The sequence below is a fragment of the Acomys minous genome (genome assembly GCF_964271855.1).
Source record: "Acomys minous genome assembly, chromosome: 3".
Taxonomy (NCBI): domain Eukaryota; kingdom Metazoa; phylum Chordata; class Mammalia; order Rodentia; family Muridae; genus Acomys; species Acomys minous.
The window spans coordinates 109349853-109370125 of record NC_140485.1 but is presented as its reverse complement, the minus strand read 5'-3'; the positions used below and the strand labels follow the sequence as shown (position 1 = coordinate 109370125).

At 37.9% G+C, this 20273-nt stretch overlaps 1 protein-coding gene and 1 pseudogene across 6 annotated transcripts in view; one reads left to right on the top strand and one right to left on the bottom strand.

Annotated features, from left to right (window-relative positions):
* Positions 1–20273, bottom strand: part of NKAIN2 (sodium/potassium transporting ATPase interacting 2) — a gene marked incomplete at its 3' end in the record, with an annotated part of 1039202 nt that overhangs the window by 157071 nt on the left and 861858 nt on the right. The window lies entirely within an intron of this gene.
* Positions 13925–15117, top strand: LOC311593295 (small ribosomal subunit protein eS1-like; annotated as a pseudogene). The gene has a single exon. The product of its transcript is annotated as a small ribosomal subunit protein eS1-like (transcript).

The following is a 20273-nucleotide window of genomic DNA, read 5'->3' as shown; positions in this document are numbered from 1 at the left end:
GGAAACAGTGGGCTTCTATGTGGTATCTAATTATACTTTCTAACAATATGTATCTCTGTCTCTACTCTTTATTACCATCTATTACAGTAGAGAAAAACTATACATATTTTTGAGAAATCAGTAAAGAAACCAGAATGGCACAAGGTTTAAAATTTTTTGAATACTTCATAATTCTATAGCAACCCTAAGAAAAGGATATTTAGCCAAAAATTGCAATTAAAATATAAGATAGTGCATCAAATTATTATATTATTGAATAAATTTCAGGAATTTGAAAACACACAATCTATACTCTGAGCTGTATTTAAAAAAAATAACATTTACTTCAAATACAGAGGACAGATGGTTTGATTTATCTTGAAGATGAGACTATTCTTAGGATACACAAGATGTTAGAGCAAATTCTGTTTGCAGTTGGCCTTAGAAATAAATATATAATTTAAGCTCTGGATTATGTTTGCTACAAAGTTAATAAGAGAGGGCATGGATACTAAAGTTAATATATAATTTGCACATATTATAGGATTTTATGTTAGGGTTAGAGCCTAGCATAATCTCAATGACCAGGTAGCTGATGAGTCTGGAAAATGGAGGTTCTCATAGGTAGCCACAGACAAATGTGTGCTGGAGTAGCAGTCAACAACCCATGCGTTTTCTCAGCCAGAGTCATAAATGAGAGCATGGCTGCAAGCAAGCAGGAAGCAAGAATACTTTGAATACCATAAATATTATTCCTGGCTTAGACCCTTTGGATTTTGGCTAAAAAGAAAAAGCTATTTGTTATTATTTTATTATTTAAATGAGCTCCGTTTTTCTACCCATTGAGAATTAGAGATGCAAAGCATGCAGAAATCAGAGAAGAAGAAAACAATTCTGGTTATATGAGTCGGCTAAAGACAACCACGACAAAGTGGCAATAGATAATCAACATGCAAAGAAGAAGAGACAAGAACACAAGCAGTGCATATGTATTCAAGGATATAAAGTTCCTTAGCTGTCATGGACATGGAACATAAGACGAACATACTAACATATTTCCAGTGGGCTGTGAAATTTCTGTCACTTTACATCTCATACATCTGATAGCATTTACTACGTAGTATGCTACAAGACTAATAGACATGGACTGCAATTTTCAAACCAACTTCAGTAATATCTTTGAAATATTGAATATAATAAATAGTAATATAAGATAACGTAAAACCATCTTATAAGCTTAAATGGATTAGAAAAGAGATATGCCAGTATTCATTTTACAGAGGAAGGGACACAGAGAGCCCCTTTCCTCTAGTTCAAAGAGGCAAATGAGAAACTTGGACTGAATATTCCCTACAAATAGTATTTCTTTTTTCTCTAGATAAAATTCAATGTATTTGGGGGTTTACTTATTAATTTTTTGACACAGTATATCAGTATGTATCATAAGCTCTCCTCAAATTCATCATCCTCCTGTCCCATTTCGTCAATGCTGACAGGATAGCTGAGCACCACCATTCATGGCCTTAAAAACAATTTGTTAAAGAAGATTGTATTATATCTGTTTTGCACCATTTAGCAAATGGCAAAAAGTACACTGCATTTACTGAAAACAATTCCCATCAAAACTATCACAATAACTTACAAGAGGCATCTGATAAAGGGTATGAATGGAACACACAGAGGACAAGAACATGGTAAAATATTATGACAGTAAAAACATATGTGAGACTAGAAGGAAAAAACTCAAGTGCAAAGAACAAGTTACAATTTTACTTTTTTCACAGTTTTACACTTTTTTTTTCTGGTGGGGGCTTCAAATGCTATGCTGTGCTATGTGTGTGGTGATCAGAGAGCATCTACAGGTGTGTGTGTGTGTGTGTGTGTGTGTGTGTGTGTGTGTGTGTGTATTTGTGTGTAGATGGTTCTCTTCTTCCACCACATGATTCTGGGAATCAGATATTAAACAAGTCAGGTCGTTAGGCTTAATGGCAACGCCAGAGCCTACATGATAGAATTTTAAAGCCAAAGCAAGGGATAGTTACTAACGTAGTAGAGAGAAAATTTTTATCTTTGGAAAATGAAGACCAAATATGCTGTGTACTAAAAAAGAATTACTGGAGGAAATGAAAATTTAAAAACCAGTTAAAATGAACAGACGAAGGGAGGTATGAAATAATAAATAAATAAATGGCACTTTGACCGCAAACTATAACTAACCTATGAAATGGGAGCATTAAGAAGATAGGTTGAATCAGTCCTGGTAAAAACTCATGTTGTAAACTTGAGCTATGTAGAAAAGAGAGCCTGGATTTGAACCAGATGTTTGACAGCAGTTGGGCTAAAGTCTCCCCCCAAATGTTCTTCTAACATAAAACAACGTAGCATCTTTTAAGATGCCTGCTGATAAAAAGAAACTGCAGTGACTAATTCCATAAGGGCAAGGTAAGTCCTAGCTGGTAGCAACAGCAACTTGTGAATTCTCCCTAGCAACCATTATTTTAGAATCTATGTCTAACAAAATGATAATATAATAATATTTCAGAATGTTAACAAGGAAGACAAAAATTGCAAGAATCTGATGGAGTAGACATATCGTTTCTAAGCAATAAAAACCAGATGTATAGCCACCTCCTTATGCTAGAGGACAGTGGAATAACTAACTAAAGATGCTTATGGAAAAGTAACCATCCACCAATCATGTGTATCGAGTAAGTTACTGTTAAGAGATGAACTGAGTAAAAAGACATAGAACCTGTCCCTAAAAAAATCATGTGACAAAAATTTAAAACAATAATAATGGATTGAAATAGTTGTTAAAAATGGACAAAGCAGACCCCAATTCATGGTCTATAGAAAATTAAGGTATTTGGGGGAATATAACTCATTCTAAGTTTGTTATTCAGAAAGTAGCTACTCTTACTTTTTTTTAAGGGTACAAAGTAAGCTGTAAGGATAACTGGCAATAAGAGCAAATTAGGAAATGTCTTTCCTCCAAATACTAAGAATTTAAAATAAGAAAAGAGAAAGCATTTTTTAATGTGGGAAAAGAGAGAAAAAAGTTGCAACAGATTTCCACTTACTTTTCTCATCTTTTTGTGTTTATATCTGAAACTGCCCATTATATTCTATGTATGGGAGAAAAAGGAAATACACTCCAGTGGTCTTAAGATGTTAGTATGGTTTTACTATGAATAACAATATCTGGTAATATAATTATAGAAAGCAAAATGATACATTTTGTGTATAAAGTAACTATCTCATTAAATAATACTCTACTTAATACCATTGTTTATTGATCACAAACCATTACCAAGAACAGCAAAAGTTTGTGTGATTTTTTAAAGTAATTAAATAATACTTTAATCTAGAAAATCTACTACTATAACACTAAAGATTTAAATAAAAATTGTGATAATCACTAAAACGGAAAAGTGTGCCGTAAGTTTTATTTTCATTACTACATTGTTTATTATGTGAATTTTTTTTTTACAATACAAACAAAAAATTCAGGTATGCATAGTGCAGTAAGTTTTGTGAGCACCCTTTGCAGAAAGGAACAAGAGGGAAAATGGATGATGAAAACTGGATGACAACCAATGAACTAACCAAAGACAAAGTAACTCCCATAATGCTATTGCTGCCATCAACATTGAGAGCATTTCCATCAAAGGCCAGGGCACATACCTCTTCTAGCTTCCTGTTTTAGAGTCTCTAACCCATAACAATTCTGTAAAATGCATGAAGATTAAGCGACGTAAGTGAGGTGAAAGGAATCGGGTATGAAACTAAAGCATCCTTTCCATATGTCTAACTGCACTTAAAATTAAAACATGAAACAGACATCCCGCAGTGTAAAAGAACACTGAGTTCTTGCCAAATTACTCTAAGCCCCATTGTTAACAACTCACAAAATAACAGAATTTAAAAATATCAACTCGTGACACCAACAGAATTTTCTATTGTGCCCAGAGATTTTTTTCCTAGTTACAGGAACAGATGCTAAACTATGATGGAGATAATTAATAAGCATAGGCATATGAGAGAAAAGTTGGAAGGCGGAAAGATAATGCATTCACAGTAGAACCGGTGGAACCCTGGCTGCAGCTCTCATCGTGCATGTAGGCCCTTTGTGCGCCCAGCCATGAGCTGAGGCAATAAGAATCTCAAGCGTGCTTTTCATGGAACTTGGCACCTTATACCAATTCACAAAAAAGGAGTTAATGTATAGGAAATGAGAAAGAATTTTGAAAAAGTATCCATGAATGAGGACTTTTTAATATTTCCTATCTAAGAGTTTTCTGGAGAAATTTTATGATATTTTCTGCAAAGAGGGGAATTTGACTTTGCCTTTTCTGACTTGCACACCTCTCATTTCTTTCTCTTCTCTTGCTGCTCTGGCAAGACTTCAAGTACCATGTAAAATAAGAATGGAAAGGGTGCATACCCTTGGAGGAAACGATTTTCATTTATTCTCTATTTAATATGATGCTGGCTACAGAGTTTTTACATATACCTGTATTCTATTGAGATACGGTCCTTCTATTCTCAATTTCTTTATATATTTTAGTAAGAAATGTTGTCAGCCTTTGCTAAACACTTTTCTGCATCAGTTGGAACGATCACATGATTCATGTGCATATTTGTACAGTGTATTACATCTTTATTGATTTGCAGAGATTGACTTATTCTTGCATCTCTGGAATGAAGTCAATTTGGTCACACTGTATGATTTTTCAACTTGAAATTATTTTTAAATTTGGATTTACTATAATGTACGTAGGTTATATCCTGAATGTTTTCCCCTTGCTTGTATCTTCCCAGTCTTACCCTCTCTCCCTCTTCCTCTTTAGTCTCCTCCCCTAAACCTCTGACAGAAGGGGACCTCCTCCCCCACAATATGACCAGAGCCTATCAGGTCTCATCCAGATAGCCTGCTTCCCCTTCCACTGAGCCAGGCCTCCACACCAAGGAGGAGAGATCAAATTGGGGGTGCCAGAGTTCATGTCAGAGGCAGTCTCTGCTCTCCCCACAGCTGTGGAGAATGAGCTGTCCATTGGCTAGATCTGAACAGGGGATCTAGGTTTACTGCATGCATTGTCCTTGGTTGGTGGAACAGTTTGTGCAGGCCCCCTGGGTCCAGATTCACCTGCCTTGATGGTCTCCTTGTGGGGCTCCTGAATCCTTCGGGTCCTGCATATTTGTGTCCATTTAAAAATAGATATTGACTTGATACCCTATGAGCATATAAAGGGGAAGGAAGTTCCCCTCAGGCACAGTCATAGGGGAGGGAGTAAGGGGAAAATGGGAGGGAGGGAAGAATGGGAGGATACAAGGGATGGGATAACCATTGAGATGTAACAAGAATAAATTAATAAAAAATTATTTTGGAAAAAAAGAAAAAACAAAAATAAAACAAAACAAAACAAATTCAATTGACAGGCAGTGTTCCATATCTTCCTATTTTATACAATAATTTGAACGGAATTGATCTTAGTTCATCTTTGACTATGTGGTAGTAAGTCCATCTTGTTTTGAGTTACTGTTATGTTCTTTTTTCTTTTTAATTGGGAGAACTTTCATTACTGCTTGGGTCTAATTGCTTCTTGTGAGACCAAATTGTCTATATTTTCTTGGTCTAATGTTGATAGCTCACCCAACATTTTTAAAAATGATGCTAATATAATACCTCAGGAAAATCCCAATAATTGATATATGACATTTCATGAAATATTAGAAAGCTTCTGCACAGCAAAGACAATTGTAGAGTGAAGAGAAAGACTATGGCATAAGAGAAAAGATTAATATATAGAATGCATAAAGAACTGAAAGCAAACAGGGCTTTGAATAATCCAATCAATAAATAACCAAACGAAATAAACAGCACTTTAAGAACATGAATCACAGATAGCTAACATTCACACACAAAAAAGCCTTCACCATCCTTAGCCATTAGAGAAATGCAAATTAAGAGTACATGGGGATTTTATAGCACCCTTTCACACAAACCATCATTATAAACAAACACTAACAAATGCTGCTGAGCTGAAGCTGTCGTGTTAAAGAAATGATCACACATTTCTGGTAGGAATATGAATGAGTGACAGCACTATGAATATAAATATGGAGGATCCCCAAAATTAAAACTCTCCCATATATGATCCAGCTCTACAACTCCCAAGCGAGTACAATAAGAACCCAACTCATATTGCTACAGAGACACCACATCCATGAAAACTGTGACACTCTAAAAGTAGCCATGTTATGGAAGTGACCTAGGTATCCATCAGTAGCTGACTCAAAAAGAAAATGTTGTATTTATACATAATGTATTATTATTCAGATATAAAGAATTAAACTATGACTTTGCAGAAAAAGGATGGAATTGGAGATCATAATATTAAGCTAAAGATGCTGGGTTGATGGAAAACAAGTAACATTTCTCGTGAATTCAGAGTCTATATTTAAAGAAGGGAGGGTGAGCGAAGAGAGGAGAGCAAGTTAATTAAAGGGAAGGGAGAGGATGAGAGGGGGAGGTGTTAGGAGGTGTGTGACCTGACAGCTGAAGGAAATACCATTCGGTGTGAGGAAGGGGAACAGACAAAGGTGGAAGAGGAGAACCAATGGGAGTAAATTAGAGTGCTTATAATGATATATATGAAAACATTATAATGGAACCTAGTATTTTGTGTGTTAACTATAAATTAATTAATGTAAAACCAAAATGTATCACAGAGTTACAGTATCTGTGGGAGTCAGGCATAAACACAAGAGTAACCCACCAAAGCTAAGAGCATGGACGCGACCTCAGGCGTGGAGTCGGAGGCTGTGATGGGAGGAGGTAGTGGTGGTGATGGTGACACAGATCAGTAGCTAGTGTGCTCTCAGGCAGGTGGGGAAAAAAAAAAAAAGAATTACTTTTCAAAGCATACCACTCCAAAAAATTAACTGGGAATTAATTAAAGGCCTAAATGTAAGGAATAACAAGGTACTAGGAACACACATTTCTTTGTTGAGCAAGGCCACACATGAGCAGACTTCCATAGATCGTTTGATAGTTGATGAATTTGATCACTACGGGAAAAAAAATATTTACGTGATGGAAGATGGAAGGCAAAACAAAAGGTAAAAAAGAAACGCTGGAAGACGGCCTGTAAAAGGTGAGCTTCGATGTAATATGAATAAATTAATAAAATAAAATGTTAAAAAAGGTGAGCTTCGTGTATGTATATAAATGTCCTCATTGGCTATATTACAGCTGATCTTGATTGTGAAACTGATGGGTGGAGGAGTCGGTAGCCTGTTAAAGCACACACCTGGGTGTGTCTATGACAGCATTTCCAGACAGGATTAACTTGGTTTGGATAAATGTGCGATACATCATCATATTGGATGGGGCTCTGGCTGGAATAAAGCTGGGGGGGGGGGGAAGGCAGGCCCATTAGGCATTCGTGCTCTCTCTGCCTTGAGAAAGCCTTGCAGCACAAAGGATTCTCACCTCTAAAACCCTGATCCTATATAACACCTTCCCCTCCTTAGGTTGCGTAGGTCATGTATTTTATGACAGCCACAACAAAAAATGTGGATATGGCAGAACATTTTAAAACATCAACTGAAAAATTGGCTAAATGTTGAGTCAGACCAGGTGGATCTTGGATTTCTAAAGGGTTTTTTGTTTTTGTTTTTGGTTAGCAAGGAAATGTCCCTCAAAGAAGGTATTGACGCATGCCAAGAAAACATAAAGCTTAACGATATGACGTGTTAAAGAGCGCCATATGCATTTGTCTTGTTTTGGATCCACCCACAACTGGTCTTTTAGCACTTAGAGATGGGGCCAGCCAACAGCAGAGAGGGTAGCAATAGGGAAGTGGGTACAAGAAAGATTTCAATAGCAGTGAGGCTTACATGTTAGGGTCTTGCTAAAGATAAATGCTGGTGGTGGCTGGCCCATCTTTCAGGCGAGTCTCCAAATGTAGCTAATGTGACATGGGCGTCTGACAGGCTGAGAAATGATCCATGCCTTCAAACATGGTAGCCGCTCTTTGATGATCTCATTCTAAGAAAAAATAAGAGTAAGTAAGCCTTTGAGAGCTCCAGCTTGTGTTCTCTTTAAGCTCTGTTTGCGTTAGTTCTTTTTTAAAAATATTGTAATTATGTGTGTGCAGGAGAAGGCACTATGTACATTTGAATGCGGGTGCCCACAGTGAACAGAAGAGGATGTGAGATCATGTGGTGTTATAGGACTTTACGAGCCACCTGTTGTGAGTGCTGGGGATGGAATTTGGGTCCTTTGGAAGAGCAGTGCATCTATTTCCTGTAAAAAAATCTTGCCCGTAGATTACAAAATGCAGTAAAATACTTCCCTTCTAGCCCATCTCCTTTGTGTCAGCCACACACACACACAGAAACACTTTCTACCGGGGAATCCCCATGTCCATACCCAGGCTGGGACTGAAACCAGTGTCTCCCTACTGAGCCATCATCAACGAAGCTTCTTGTCGTTGGTGAGACCTAACATGGAGCCCCACAACTGGACAATGAGCAGAGAGGGAGAGAGATTGGTACATTCAGTCCTACATGGGAGGTCTTCATCAAACCCCATCCACTGAGGGACCAGGAAAGAGGACGCAGAAAGATTCTAAGAGCCAGAGGTGATGTGGATGGCTCCAAAGGAACAGCGCTCCTCAGACACAACAAGATTTATGAATACATGAAGTCACAGTGGCTGTGGACACATGTTCAGGACATGCACAGATTCAAGGCAGATGTGTCTCAGCGCTGAAAAGGAGAAATGAACAACAGCCTCCACCCCTGACCTAGAAGCTGTCTGCAATTGATGCCTGCTTACAAACAAACAAACAAAACAAAACCACTCAGTGGTTTCCATTGGAGTATCATTTGGGTATATTAACCCCATTTCAGAAGAGTTTATAGCAGATGTCCAGGACAAAATAAACTCAATGGCATTTCTGTAGACTTTTTGCTTCAAATTGCTGTTTGGGCATTTTATGTCTTATTTGTCATTTGCATGTATATTTTTTTCTATTTTTAATGTGTGTTTTATTTCTTTATATTTTTAGTGTGTGTTTTCTTCTTATTGTTGGTTCATCTGTTTGTTTTTTTAAAGGTCAATAAGAAAGTGGAAAGAATCTGAGGAAAGTTGGGGAAGAGGAAAAAACTTGATCAGAATTATTGCATGAAAAAATTTCAACAAAAATTATCCAAAATTAGGGTAAGGAAGAAATTTTTATAGTGAATAAAATTTAAAAAATAAACTAAACAAACAAACAAACAAACAAAGTGCAGCAAAAGAAATGAAGTGCTAGCTGCAGCAGGATGTGCAATCCAACTGCTTATTGGAATGTTGCATCTGGAGAAGTATAGACAGGATTCAGAGAGCTTTCCCCTTAGCTTACTGTGGCTTTAGGAGTTGAGGTTCTTGTCTTCTGCCTTTGGTTGCAGAGCGAACACTGTCATCTCCCAGGGATGAAACAAACTCCAGTGAGCTTGGGATTCCCAACATTTCCCTTCCTTTAGAAGTTCCCTAAACGTTGACTGTGCCAGATTCTTTAGCCGTACTCAGTTCCCGGTGTTAAAAAAAAATATCCATCTACTTGTAATTAATGCAGGTACATCTTATTTCAGAGAAGGCAAGCTTTAACATGGCCAGCAAACTTCAAATCTGTTATTTGAGTAACACTTGGAGTTGTGTTTATTTTGAAAGAAAAAAAAAAAAAAGAAGCATCATTTTTCAATTGCTGACGAAACTAAGATGGGAAAAGCCACATTTTAGCTATCACTGGTGCTGCAGAAAGCATTTATCCTGGAGAAAAGAAGCTGTGTGGAAAGGTAATGGAAGAAATGAAAGAACAAAAGCTGGTGCTGCTGACATTCCATGGTGGGTTTCTATTGGCCAGAACAATTGCTCGCCATTCAAAGCTCAAAGAAACCTGACGTGCAATCCTCATTCTTAGCCCCACTTTAGGAAATGAGCATTACTTAATGCAAGAGCTTTTGCGAAGCATCTGACAGCCGAATTTCAATCAGACTTGGTGATGATTATACACACATCGTTATTATCTTGCAAAGCTCCTGGGGGTAATGAAAAGGTAGCTGGCCACAAGCAATAGTTCAGAGGATGCTTTCAAAGCATCCTTCCATGGGGAGTGTACCAATTGATTACCCAATATCAAAGAGTCAGCCTTGAAAACACACAAAGAATGAGCAGGGTGTTATGAATTTAGGAACACACATATGGCTGTATGTGACAATAATTTTTAAAAGGCCATAAATTTGAAAGCAAGCAAGGAGCAATACATGGGAAGGTTTGGAGGGAGGAAAGGGAAGGAGACAGTGATGTAATTATATTATAATCTCAGAAAAATTCAAAACGTGTTTTAAAAATAAAACATTGTTCCCTTGCTAGAAACCACATCCTTACTTCCTGCCCTGGCAACATTCTTCTATCAAAATTCATTCTTGTTTGTTCTGTAGACATTTTATTCACTGTAGAAATGGTTTTCCATAGTTTCTAAGCTTAATAACAGGTTGATCATAATGTTTGTGCTAACACAGATATTCACTAAAACGAATCCTTCCCAAAAGGCGGAGTGGGCTGCACATGATGTCCTTTGCAAGAAAACTAGGCCTAAACAAGGAAAACTGAAGGGAAAAATATGAAGCTTCCAAGAGCAAACACTGTTCACCTTCAGCCTTTATGATAGCCAACATGAGTCTTAGAGGCCCTGATTTGACAATCTCTTTCTATGTAAAGATAAGAGATGTTTGGGTGTGTATATAGGAAAGCTTCCTTATGACCTTGATCTTGGAATAAGCTTCGAACCTCTGTCCTTGCCAACAAAGCAGAAATTATACTAAATGGTATAGATGGTCTGTTCTACAATTTTGACTCTTGAAAGTAACATTTCAATGGGACTAACTAATAGAGCTTCTTCTATAGTGCTATCTAGCTTGGTATTTTAACTTCTAAAGTTAGAGTGCATTTAAAATATCCCTTTTTGTTTGTATGCTTTATTTCTCATTTTGCTTTATTACCAAGACTAATAATAGTCTTGGTCTATTCACAAGGAAAGAAGCAGTGACTGTAAAATTTACTACAGTTCTATCTCTGCACAGTTGAGAAATTTGTTTTATTAAAATTCAGTATATCTTTCTTTGAAAGTGTTAACTAAAAGCAAGAAAAATAAATATTTAAAACCATTGGCTGCCTTTTAATTTCTTTGTCTACTTGCATGCATGGGTAGTTTTTGTTTGTGTGTTTATTTGTTTTTTAGGTATGTATGCTTTCCTATTTCAGGGCAAGCCTCTTGACAGTAAAGTACTATTTAGAAGCAAAACTCAAAGCTTTGGTATGAAACTTGACATCAATGGCAGTGCATTGTGGTGGACCTTAAAGATAGATGCAAAAATCACTTTGAGATGAGCAGTTTATAATTTGAGTGCTTTCCCTTGAAGGGTCTTGAGCAATTTTGGATGGTTATAAGAATAGCGAGTTGTTTTCTTTTCATATGAGATGTAAATTCTATTCTCTGGCTTATGCTGATTTTTGGTGGACTGATGTTTAATATACTCTGGTCAAGACTATCTACTGGAACAGCATTTGCTTCTGGAAGCAGCACTGCTTAGGTGGTCCCTAGTGCATTTTAAAGGAGAACCATCTTAAAGGGACTTTCATTTATCCTTGAAAGTCCCAACTCAGACTGTCACCAAGTTTTGTGTTTTATTTACTTGTAACCAAATTAATATGGGAGAATCTTCAATATAGAGGAAGGAACAATCCTTATTATCTAATAGACCATACCTAACAGAAAATAAACTAAATGAAAGAGTAGTTACATGTTTTTGGTGGCTCAACAAAATAAAGAAGCAATGACATCTTGTGTTGATAGGTACAGAGGAGGCCACTAGCTTTTCTACTGTTTAAAACACATTTAAACACTAAGGTTCAGCTTCTACTAGTTTTAATTTCTTAACTTTTTTTTTTTTGGAAAAATATCAAATATTCACTACTCCTGTTTTCTTCACAATAACCTTGCCTACTTTCTGTCACTCATTAACAGCAACAACAATGACACTAATACTACTTAAGAAATGAATACTTTCAACTTCTCTGTGTTATTTATTCTCACACATGGAATCAAATGAATTAAGAGACGTGACGTTATTAAGAGGTAGAATACCAAGCCTCAGGCGCTCTTTACCCCTTGAAGGCAGACAATTACTCAACAACATATGAAATAATCTCCTTTGTTAGGAATCCAGAAACCAGCTGAGAGACCCTCGTGCTACATTTGAATGGAAAGCTAGCTACACCGAAACACTAGAAAAACTCATGGTCTTCACTCCTCATGGTCTATTCTGAAGGTCACCGAAGTAAGTAATGTGGTTGGGAATAAGCTCCTAGCTCTTGGATTCTTTGAAGGAAAGAAAGAAAAGAATGAAATTTAGTTACATTCATTCAGATATTTGGGTGGACTCCTTAAGGGAGCAGCTTCTGTCTTGTCTGTCATCTCTTTATTGACAGACTCGGAAGCAAGCTGATGTCCCACTGAAAACGCAAACGATACCTTAGAACATTATATCCACACCTGATACAGTCCTTTCTCTGGCCCATGAGAGAATGAGAGGACAAAACGCCTAGAACTCCCAGCTTTTCCATGGGGAGGAAAAGAATTTTAGTTTGTATACTAATCAAGATGGAGTGTGGGTGATTCTGATGGGCTCCTCTTGTGCCTGTTTTGGGAGCAGGCACACTGTAGGGACTGCTGATAATAAAAGAGAGATGGGCAGTTTGTGGCAACATCAGAGAACCTGTAATGTAATAGACACATATCAAGGGAACAGGAGGATATGGGTTCTTAATAGAGCAACTGCCAAGTTCCCATCGATTGCAAGTAGGGAAGCAGAACGACAGTGAAGACACACACATAGAACGGGTTAGGGAGATTCTCTAATGACCATGCAGACTACTTAGTACAGATCCTTCCCTGTACAACTGCCAGGCTCATGGTGTTTGGGAAAGGCTTCTATGTTTTCAAATGCATCAAATGAAGGTACAGAGTATACAAAGAAACTGGAAGTCATGGCCCATGAACAAAGTACATGTATAGAAACTGAACTTAAAGTCATGAAGGTATATAAAGGATCTGAAGAATAATTCAAAATAAGCATCATAAATAAATTCAAGAAGTTATATATGAGCCAAATGAGATTATTTACAATGTGATGAAAATATAAAAAAGGGAACAAATAAAAACAGAATTGGAGAATTTGACAGTTGAGTTGACAAAGTCACTAAAAGGCTTCAGTAGAAAACCTGACTTTGTCATTACAATCACAAACTAGAAGAGAAATTATTTGAGAAGGGAGAAAAACAAAATACTGAAGAGCGCCAGAGACAGCAAAGAGACGTAAGAGAGTTTCAAAGAGTACTTCGTACGCTGCAAGGTCTCATGAAAGGATACTCTTTCCATCTGCGGCTTTTATTGGGCAGAGAAACATTCTGACGAATAGTCCTCTTTTCTCCTCTTCCTTCTTGTAAAAATTCAACCAAATACAGGTAAAAGCACTGTCCAGGTTTAAACACTGTAAGGCATGAATATGATTGATTGACAAGATTCCGGAGCAGAAATAATTTAGCAAACTAATGACTGAAAACTGATGCCAGAAAATTCTTCATAATGCCCTCATGAGGTGAAGGAGACAGATGTTGATCTCACATTGCACACTGCTGCAGACAACCTTGGCAGGGAATGAGGTCATGGCTGATATTCCTAAGACTCATCACTACGATGATGAAAGTGCAGAGAATGGAAGGAAGATCCCTTCCTGGTTCTCAGGCCTTAATCTCCTCCGTTAGTGGAGGCATGCTTGACTGCAGACTTGGGCTTCTTTGATCTAAATTCTCAGGCTTTAAAACAGTGTCCATAAGTACTGAAAGGGGCTGCTAATGAGGCACAGAGAGATGGCCAGTGTAGTTTTCCTATCCATAAGAAGAATCTAGCCCCGGGTATACACATTATGAATGGCATTCTACCATACTTGATAAATAAATATTCACAATAGCTCTCTATGTTTTTAAACAACAGTGTTCATTGTCAAGGTAAAACAAAATATTATGCAGTATTTGATGGCCAGTTTAATGTTAAAGTCATTTGTGTCATTCTCTGGGTTTAAATAATCTTAATTTGTAACCACCTGGGTTTCCCACAGATTCATTACACTTTAATTATATACGTTTCAGCTCACATAGAAAAGCTCAAAATGCAATGGTAACTCTGTGGATTTTTTTCTTTTGCTAAAATAAACAATCATTAAGAGAACAGGATTTTTTTTCTCTCAACAGCACCATGGTGGACAGAAAGGGCAAATGCCTGAAGAAAGAGGGTGAAAGTGTGGCAGGAGATAGGGGTTGATCCGTTCTCTGAGAAAGATTGGTATGCTCTGAAATCTCTGTGTATGTTCAAAACAGAAAACAATGGAAAAACACGAGTTGTAAGAACCAAGGGAACCAAAATTGCATCTGATGGCCTCAAGGGTTGTGTGTTTGAAGTGAGCTTTGCTGATCTACAAAATGACAAAGTTACGTTTAGGAAATTCAAGCTAATTACTGAGGATGCTAAGGGCAAATCTTTCTGACTAATTTATATGGCACAGATCTTACCTGAGACAAAATGTGGCTATTGTAAAAAAAGTAACAGACTATGATTAAAGCTCATGTTGGTGTCAAGACAACAGTGGTTATTTTCTCCACCTACTCTGTGTTGTTTTCACATTTTAAAAATGCAATGATCAGACACCCGAGATGATCTCTGTACATCATGAACAGGTCTGCCAGAAGACGACAATGAAAAGTATGACCCCAAAAGTGCAGACAAATGACTTGAAGGAAGTGGCAAATAAATCGATTCCTGGTCACAATGGAAAAGACATAGAAAAGGCTTGCCAGTCTGTTTACATTCTTTAAGATGTCTCTGTTAGAAAAAGAATGCTGAAAAACCCAAGTTTGAATTGGGAAAACTCCTAGAGCTCCATGGTGAAGGTGGTCGTTCTGGAAAGTCTACTGGTGACAAGACAGGTGCTAAAGTTCAGCAAGCTGGTGAATATAAACTATCTGTATAAAAATTTGTTTAAAATAGTAGAAAATAAAAATTCTTGTCTGTGACAGTGATAGAGAGAGACACACACAGAGAGAGACAGAGAGATAGAGACAAGTGATGAGGAGATTTTGCTTTTAAACTGAGAAAAAACATATCCTGCATGCCAGTCTCAAGATTCTCAGCATCAGGCAGTGTAGTTACTGCAGGATTTTAACAGGAGAAGCTTCACAGGTTTTCTGCCTGTGAAGGAATGGGTTAGTGTAAAAACAGATTGTCAATTAAGCATGAGTTTAAAGTTTAGCCTTCAGAAGATCCTGAACTTATGTCTCACATTTTGAGAAACGGATCCTGAGGAAGAACAGAAATAGACGAAGGCTGAAGGTAAGAAGAAAAACTTACATAAGGCAACTGTATGAGTTTCTCTCCCATGTCATTGGCTCACGTAAATGCCAGACATCATTTTATATACAGCCTAGATATAGCAGACGTTGGCATTTAAGTATAGATTGCTATGAGAGAAAATTGCCCTTGAATGAGAAAGGAAGTTTACTGGTGAGAAAAATGATTTCCCCCAGTTAACAGTTAAAAGCCCAATAATAGAAATGTTTTCAAGCAGAGGTTGTAGGGTGGGAAAAAAGAGGAGCTATAATGATACCTCAGTTCCCATCTGAAAAGAAAAAAAAAACCAGCATCAGCTTAAATTGCAATGTGTGGGTTGTGTACACAGAGCCCTCTCCTCCCGCTCGCCTCAAACCTCAGGCTTCATGTTAAATGGGACAAATCACATCGTTCGTAGTTCTGCTCTGCTTGGTACAGCTGCTGGCTGCAGGTGGTGCCCTAAAAATATATTGTTTGTTTATTTTGTGTTGTAGCAGCCTCCAGAATGGTACCAAAAAGTGCAACTGCTCCCTTCCCTTTGTGGCAGTGAACCGCGTGATGAAAGACTAAGACCTTTGCCAAAAACCCAGCACGAAAGGGCCCAAATAAGAGGCCCAGGTAGCACTTGAGGCTCCAGCTTCTGTTAAGCTCCATTTTTTTTTTCTTTCCGTAGGACTCACGAAGCAAAGCTGACAAATAGACTATCTGTCATCAGAGCCTCTTGACTGGGTCTCAGTGAAGCAAAGCCAAGCTACAAACTGCCTTTGTTGGGGGAATAATTGAGCAGCTTTGGAGATTAACATCTGTAAGCACATGGGGCAGAAAAGAAAAAAAAATCAATAACACATCACAGAGCAAAATAAAAGCAGAGACTAATCCAGGTAAATGTTCACGTAGATTATTGAAATGGAGTTTTTAATGATTTTTACTTTATAACTTGCATGATCAAATAGTTTCACCAGTCATACTGGCAGAGCACTCAGGGGGTAATTCTGTTTACCTCACAGTTGAACACAGCACAATAATTTATATGTAAAACCACCTTACACACTACATTCAAAATAATGATACATGAGATTTACATTATCTAATAATACTCCTCTAGTCATTTTTCATTAGTTGAGTCTCAAAATAATAAACCTCTGTAAGGCAAGGACTTATATGAGCTAACAGGTACAGAGGCAAGATTGACGATAGTAATTTCATGCCAAGCAACTTTTGGCAAGGCAGTTTCTGATATTGACAAAAAAAAAAAAAAAAAAAAAAGAATTAATAGGATTCCGATAAAAATAGACTTTCAAATTTATAGGCTAATTAGGGACAATGTAAACAAAGAATGTTTTTATATTCAAAATAATCCATTGTCTTCTGGCAGCTAAGTCACTAAAGACTTTCTAAAATTTAGTGACAGATGTATTTAGATAATTAATATGAGAGGAAACATGTTACCTACAGAGTGGACCTCTAACCAGGTCCCATGTAATGTCAATTCTTGTGAGGAGAAGTGTGAGTATTGGTCACACATGTATGCTATATGTGCATGAGATATATATGGTACATCCAATACAATCATGATTCCAGACTTCAGAAATAGGGACAATGCTGTTCATCCTGACCGTGAATGGGAAAGGAATGAAGGCTTAAGACAGGAGAGGTAAAACAAGAGTCCCAAAGTCAGTCATGAAAGGCAGGGAGGCAGAAACAGATAAATGGAAAGACACAAAGGAAAAAGAAAGTGTTGACAAAATAAATCCAAGGCCGATCCAAAGTAGGGACACGGAAAGTAGAAACAAAGACCCAAAATGAAAAGTTGGGGTGGTTAAAGATGAAGAACTTAAAAGCACAGTGACTAGAAAGCCCAAAGAGAGTTAGGAGAGTGATGTCAATTTGAGGGAGTAAAGGCCAGTTGCTGACTGCAAACTGGATGAAGCCGATTGGAACTTCAGGTTCACCCTCTGGTGCTTTTGCTATTATCCTCTTCAACATGCACCAAAGCCGTGCAGCTCCATCTTCCTCATGTTTTGATCTTAGGTCAACAACCACCCAGCTGAGCGGGCCTTGGTACTGATTCATCATACTGCCTTATACTTTGTAGAGCAGGGATCGTATTTGCTATGCTGTAGACGCTATATGTACCTGAAGAACGCACACACACACTATACACATGTGCTCCTCACCAGAACTGATGTTGCAGGAGTCTGGTGAAAAGATTGACCCATCCCTATTGCTCCAGCAATACAAATCAGCACTCTCATGCGAGCTTGTTCAGAGACTGAATGGCCATGAAGCTGGTTCTAGCGCTAAGCAGGGGAAGAGGATGTATTGTTTCTTTTTTTTTTAATTAAATTTATTTATTTTTAACTTATTTTATTATTTTTTATTTAATCAATTTATTCAGAATACAATTAAATTGTTGTCTCATCACTTGTATCCTCCTGTTCCTCCGTCCCTCCTGCTTTCACCCTATTCGCCTCCCTTAGGTCTATGACCGAGGGGGACCTCCTCCCCTACTATATGGTCATAGCCTATCAAGTCTCATCTTGTTAGCCTGCCTATTCTTTCTCCAAGTGCCACTGACCTCCCCATCAAGGGGAAGTGGTCAAATATGGCGCCCCAGAGTTCATGTCCGAGTCAGTTCTTGCTCTTCACACAACTGGGGAACGTCCTGTCCATTGGCTAGATCTGAGTAGGGGTTCAATATTTACTGCTTGTAATGTCCTTGGGTGGTGCAGTAGTTTGATCAGACCCCACCGCTGACCCAGATGTACCCATTATGATGTTCTTCTTGTGGGTTTCTAGGACCCTCTGGATCCTTCTATTTCCCCATTCTCCCACATTTCTGTCACCTTGAGTCCCAATAGGAGGATGTATGGTTTCAACTCAAGTCTTTAGGTCTAATCTACTCGACTTTAAGCCGCTGTTCAAAAGTGGCAGCTTTGATAAACTGAAATTTGCAGGCCTTGGCATTCACTATGACTTTTTAAGTGTATGTTTGCTTTTATGTTGAGATCAGGTCTGGCTATATGGCTGTAGCCATAAAGTATCTCTTAAGCCCATGGCATTCCTCTTGTTTAGGACTGGCGCTGCAGGTGTATGCCTCCACACTAAGATCCCTGTACTTTTTTTCCCCCAATAATGAATTTTAGACTTAATTTGATGCTTATTGACTTAGGCGCTTTCCTAGGATCATAAGTGCAATGAAAGTTCTCTACCCTTAAACGCCAGGCCCAATACTTGATGCGTTCATCACCTTTCTCCATGAACAGGTCCTAACTCTTTGACTCCATGTGAAGGAAACGTGTGCAGTGTTAATAAACGAAGCGAAGTATCCTCTGCATAGAGCTTAGTGATATCCACCAGAAGAATAATAAAATTTCAAGAAATGTAAAGTGACCAACTACTTGGTTTAAATAGACAATGTTCACTCTAAATCTAGATAAACTGAAGCTTCTTGGAGGTGCGTGTTAGAAGATAGTAAGGCTGACACACTCTTCAAAAACACTAACAGGACAACACATTAACATCGGGCCCTAGCAACAGCATGACATACGGTCCTCACATATACCCATAACACATCTTGGTGTGGGTCTTCCAACTCTGTTACAGATTAATTATCACAATAACTATGGGATATTTAGACCAGAAGTTTGTAGCACTGAACTGTGGGTACTATATACATGCCATTTTGATTCAGATCCCATACTCAGAATTAAAGGACAATAAAGGAGAGGCCAATCATCTTTTAATATAGTTTTGGTCATTATTTTCTGATAATAAGCTTCCTCTGATAACCTTTTCTATAATATTGTATTTGTAAACAACACCAACATGTTTGTGAAATAAGTATGCTTCTCAAAAGGAACACAGATCAGTGAATCATTGACGTTGAACGCCTCTCTACCTCAGTGTACAATTCCAATTAAAGCTGGTTTTCAAAAATACCATGGGTTGCATAACAGCGATAAATCAATCCAGAATGACATTTGACTAATTGGATAACATGAAATTCTAGTATGTAAATAGAAGAACCTCCTCCCCTATTCTTCTGTGGCAAACAAACTGATAAAGTTACAGAAAAAGAGGTAGAAGAGTGACAGTGCATGAGACGAACTAACCATGCTGAAGAGATGTAATTGTTGAGCCTCGATGAAAGAGAACAGAGAGGTCATTACATTTCAGGGTGTCAGAGGATATAAACGACTGAAAATATCCACAGAGCAGTGATGCTCTGGAATTCCTATCACTGCAAGCGGCAACTGAAGTCCTGAGTGAGTGTGTATTGTATGATATAAGCACAGTCATGCCAAATACCCCAGAGCCTTAGACCCATGGGAAAAGGTGATGCCTTGGGCTGGTTACTATGTGGATGTTGATAATGTGTGCAGAAAATGTAACTGCAGTTTTCTCCTCACAGTTGTTTACACCCTAAAGACTGCTTCCTACAGAGTACAAACTGCCTCTTTTTCAACTGTATATGATACTATCACCCCCTTGTTCATCTGTATGAAGTAACCTACCTCCATGTTCAACTCTATACAATAATAAACATATTGAGTTTGGGGGGCGGAAGTGGCTTCTCCATCAGAGAGCTCAGACTACCAAATCCCTGATTTTCTTCTGTGCATGTGTCTACACTTCTATTCTTTCTTCATTTCCTCACCACCCCATTTGGGTCAGTCCCTAAAACCTTACATAGCTTGCAAAAACAGGGCTCAGGAACCTAACATGCAATAGGTACTAACTCAGACACTCATGCGACAGTTGTATCTCTGGATAGAATCGAGTCGTTGTATAGTAAGA